We start from the raw sequence: 4,577 nt of genomic DNA, 5'->3' as shown, positions 1-4,577 counted from the left end.
CTCAAAATATACACTTCGTCTGTCCATGTCGGCGTCCAGCGATTGCTCCTGGGATGTGGATGGAGTCCGTTTCGTCCACTGTGCCCGTTCATCCCAATTGATTTTTTTCATAGTTGTACGTGCGGCAGTGGTGGTGCTCAACCCGTTGCTGAAGGAGCTCTAATTCTATGGTCATGACGCATATCAGGCTTGCGTTCTCTTGCTGGACCTGAGCGGTAGTCCAATCTTGATGAAGTCTCCCGTTTAGATTTGGCCTAATTGGATCTACCATGCTGCCGGTATTACTCCTGTAGTCTGAAAAAAGGTTCATGTCAATGAACGAAAGGATTCAGATGCAGTGACCATGAAGGAAGCTCTACTACCAAGCACAGTGGAGGAGCCTGGCACCGTCCTTTCCTCCGTTCGCTGTGCAAACGCAGATGTTGTGTTCTCTTTGCCTCTGTGTGTAGGCCCACCGCACCATGGGTCCTACATGTCATCGTCTTTCTGGGTGAAATACATGTGAGCTATGTCTCTGTCTCCGGTGGGTCGTTTGTCCGTAGCGATTTTTGGTTTTGTGTTCTCCTTCTTGACCTTCTCTCTCTGCCAGTGGATCCGATTAGTCCCGGGGCCTACCTGTCTGTGCCATTTTGGCTTGGCAAAAAGGTCCAGTGGACAACTGCGCGTGTACAGAGCCTTATCAATACTATTTCTCTGTCGTTGTTTTGTCCCAGATTAGCCGCTCGTTCTCGCTCTGCTTTCGCCTTCCTCGAGCTCCCCAGCTATACGCCACCGCAGCCGCAGCCGCCCTAGCCCCGAGCCCCGCCTACTCCCCTTCTCTCGCGCTCTTCTCTTGCCGAGCCGACCTCGTACCACCGGTGCGTGTCCCTCGGTGTCCAGCACGGGGAGCGCGGCCGCCGCATGCGCCCCTGATACTGCAGCCGCGTACCCGAATCATCTCCTGTCCGCCGCTGTTTCGTGCTCCATGGAATGATTGGGTTGAGGTGTGCTGGTTTCTGTTGGGGGATTTCTTCTCCTATTCTTTTTTTTTTCACCGTGTTCATCTCATGTTCTTGTGTCCTGATTCTGTGTCTCCTTGACAGGTACCTGTTCATCGTACCGATCTGGATCGCCGCTCCCTTCTTCATTCGCCCGTAGCTCGTGAGGTATGCTTCTTACCTTTCTTTTGCCAGCGCCTCTTGTAAATGGTACCGATGGCTAATCCTTCCCGATTTCGCCCCTTCAGATTGGTTCCATTCGTGTAAATGTGTAATAGTTCGTCCACCGCGTGTAGCTTCAACGATGTCTCTATTTCTGCCGAGGTATGCCAACTCTTCCTCTAGATGTTGATTGGCCTGGTTGTCCGTGTGATCTGATTCGAGGGTGCTTGTTGCAGTTCATATGTTTGTTGAAATGTCTGTGAGGTGACGTTCCTGTTGTAGATGCTTAGGCTGTGTTTGTGTTCGTTTGTTGCCCACTTAATTCCAGGCTGCCATATGATTCCGTCCTGTTCATGTATTCTCACCGTCCCATGCTTGGTCCAAAATCTTGTTAGTTTGTTGTTTTCTTGTAAATACTTATATTGGATACTAACATTTTACAGAGTGATATGAGAGATAATGGATAAACTTGTCATAATTGGTCTGTAGAAGCAGATTTTGAAAGCTTAGCCTGTGATAAACACAAATACACAAGGAACACTATTTTCTGGTAAGTGGTCTCTTTGTTTTTTGATGGATGTTCTACCTTTTTCTGCAGTTTATTTCAATAGGTAGAATTGATAAAATGGTGTGAAATTTGCATTGAAGAAGGTATTAACTCGTCTGGTATTAATCCAACCAGATGCTAACATGTCTCTAAATGCAGGTAAAACTCTGGGATATAGCAAATAACCAGCCTCAGTGCGTCGCTTCACTGAATCATAATCTTGTATGTACTCAAGTGATTTGCTTGTTTATCTTACAGAAGGATTTACGTCAATTGTGTTGCTCACCCACTTTCTTGCTGCTTCAGGGAGCTGTATTTACAGTATCCTTTCCGAATGACAGCCCATTTTTTGCTAACATGTGAAGGATCAAAAGGCAAAATAGGAGGAGCTCTTTGTTGCCATCATTGGGAGGGGTGCAGATCAGTCGTTTACATGGCTGCTCTGCCGAAAGCAGCGCACCATCACCTACTCCAGGATAAGCAGCAGACAGTCATCCTCGCATCAACAAGGTTGTGTGTGTCTCGGTTACTTGATTCTCTCTCTCTCCCTCTCTCTCTCTCTCTCTCTCTCTCTCTCTCTTATACATGCGCACACACATAGTCTGATCCCCTTTTCTGTGGCTTAGTACACCAGAGAAATTAAGTAAACGATGCAGGGGAGCTTGGTGAAGTAACATTGATATGTCATAGATCTGGTGAAAGTCATGGCCTAGAAAAGGTGCGCTGTTAACTTTTTTGTGTGTGCTGGTTGTCAAATAAATAATTTCAACATGCTTATGTAATTGTTCAGTCTGTGTAGTTCCTTTTTAGAAACGTGTATAGGCCAGTTGCATTTGGGTCGAATTTTTGATGGTTTCTTCAGGAATATAATAATGCTGATGATGTGGCTCAGATCAAGAGGTTTCTTTAGGCATTTTGGTGTTCATCCTTTGAAGCAGGAGATTACTCTGCATACGCCCAGGTGCCGACAAAGTTGATTTCGACTGATAGATGTAGATTATATTGTTATAAATTTAGTATTTGTCTAAAAAAGTTGGTTCCAAATGTTTACTTCGGTTTTCATGCCTCAGAATTCAGTCCATAGAAGGAATTTGACACGGCCAAGGCACAAATCTTATCGCGCGGCACTTGTTTCCCCTATTCTGCTGCAAGTTTGGTTCATCCTTCAAGTACATATGTATCTCTGAACAAAGGATTCAGATTCTGTTAGATATACGTGCTCCTAATGCTCATTTAATTACTCAGCTCTACCTTTTAGTACCTGCTTGAATTACCTACTCCTAGATAAGGGCATTTAAATTTGTTGCCATCCACTGAAATAAGAATCCACAAGCTCCTCAAATGAAGACTTCCCTACTTGTTTAATTGTAAACAGGTTCAGGTTTGCACAAGCACAAGCATATCTGTGAAATGAAGTAGTTTGCTTGATTGTTCTTACGGAAACAAGATACAAAATACTTTCACATTTGTGGTTTTTTTTTTTCTCTTGGAGAGTTCTGGCTTTCCTTAAATATTGGTTGTTGATATCATGGCATTGCTGATACGTCATACGTAAGCATAGTCTTCAACCACCAGCAATTGAATCTTTGCTGGTTTACTATCAGTAGTCAATGTGTAAATGAAAGTTTTTGACTTATTTATAAAGATTTTGATTACCAATTGGAATTAGGAACTGAATGTCTACTACTCCCTTCAATTTGAATATGTCACTCTGTCTCTATTTGTGCCAGTTGAGACATCAAGCCAACGAAGAATTTCGCATTTAGGTAGATAAGTAAGGTTATAAACTTTCAGAATCTTTAACTGAATACATGTATCGCCTCTTCTGCAGTTTACGTATTGGTTATACTCCAGCGTTTTGAACTTAGTCCTCGCTGATGCGAACCCTCGGTGAGGCTTTTTACCATCTCTGATTTCAATATGGTCATGTTTATGTTCATAGGTAGGCTCACATATCCCTTTTTACTGATTTCTACTTTACCATGGGGATTGTCTGTAAGGATTGAGAAGAACTATTGCTTGGACTAGGGAGGCCGTGGCAAGGAGGCGTCCATGGTGGGAGGAGGGTCCTGAGCTTGGGTGCGGCTAGAGCGCTACGACGAGTATGCCTGAGGCCAGGCCTTCTAGCTATGTGAGTGTGGCTGGCAACAAGAGGACGCAAGTCGGCGCGCCCCTCTCCGCCGTCCTGCTGCTCGCCTCCTCCCCACTCCTTTGTGTCAGCACTCATGGGGCTCATATTGAATCGTGATAGAAAAATAAGCTAGCACCGCAGCACGTGATATGTAGACCTTTTTGGCTACGTAAGGCACCAAATACTTGTTACATTTCTATTGATGCAAGACTGGTTTGTATCACTTGGTACAATATCTTATTTTTATGAACTATCCTATTAATAACCATAGAACCGGTCTATTTTGCTAACAAGTGTTTGTGATTGGTAGTCTATCTGATAGAAGCCCGCTGAAAAACACCTCAATGCTGAACACGATGGCGTCAGATTCTTATTTCACATGATTTAGTGTGTCAAACAAAGACCCAAGCAACGCAAATGTTGATGTTCCCATCTGGTTAAAGCTGGGACGTGTTCTGTACGCAGCGGACCGGCGAGGAGGCGCCCCATGGGGCGCCCCAACCACTAGTTCTAGTTACATGCGTTTCTGTAGGGCTAGCTAGCATTACATTGCTACATCTATGTGTGACATAGGACTGCTATCTGATAACCGGTTAATCACATAATGTGCGAAAAAAAAAAAACAGCTGATCATTGACTCCGAGTACTTGGTCTGATGTTTTCTATTCTTCTAGCTCTGTCTCTCTCTCTCTCGCACTTATTGAACGGCATGTACTTAAAATCATTGTTTTGCAGTACACAAGTCGTCTCACGGCAATTC

The 4,577-nt window shown here is 44.3% G+C and overlaps 1 long non-coding RNA gene across 6 annotated transcripts; it reads left to right on the top strand.

Moving 5' to 3' along the window:
* The first annotated feature begins 699 nt into the window (after positions 1-699).
* On the top strand, positions 700-4,110 carry LOC127292329 (uncharacterized). 6 transcript variants are annotated; one of them, XR_007845098.2, is made up of 10 exons: positions 701-983; positions 1,083-1,145; positions 1,226-1,301; positions 1,583-1,689; positions 1,846-1,908; positions 1,993-2,196; positions 2,321-2,404; positions 2,579-2,647; positions 2,757-3,576; positions 3,687-4,110. It is a non-coding gene; the product is annotated as an uncharacterized lncRNA (long non-coding RNA). The 6 variants fall into 6 exon arrangements; XR_007845095.2 differs by having other exon boundaries at positions 2,313-2,404; XR_007845097.2 differs by having other exon boundaries at positions 700-983; positions 1,376-1,689; positions 1,993-2,404.
* The last annotated feature ends 467 nt before the right edge of the window (positions 4,111-4,577 follow it).

Source organism: Lolium perenne, chromosome 4 (assembly GCF_019359855.2).
Source record: "Lolium perenne isolate Kyuss_39 chromosome 4, Kyuss_2.0, whole genome shotgun sequence".
In the NCBI taxonomy this organism is placed as follows: domain Eukaryota; kingdom Viridiplantae; phylum Streptophyta; class Magnoliopsida; order Poales; family Poaceae; genus Lolium; species Lolium perenne.
The sequence above is the reverse complement of the archived record's forward strand: the minus strand, read 5'-3'. Positions and strand labels throughout refer to the sequence as shown.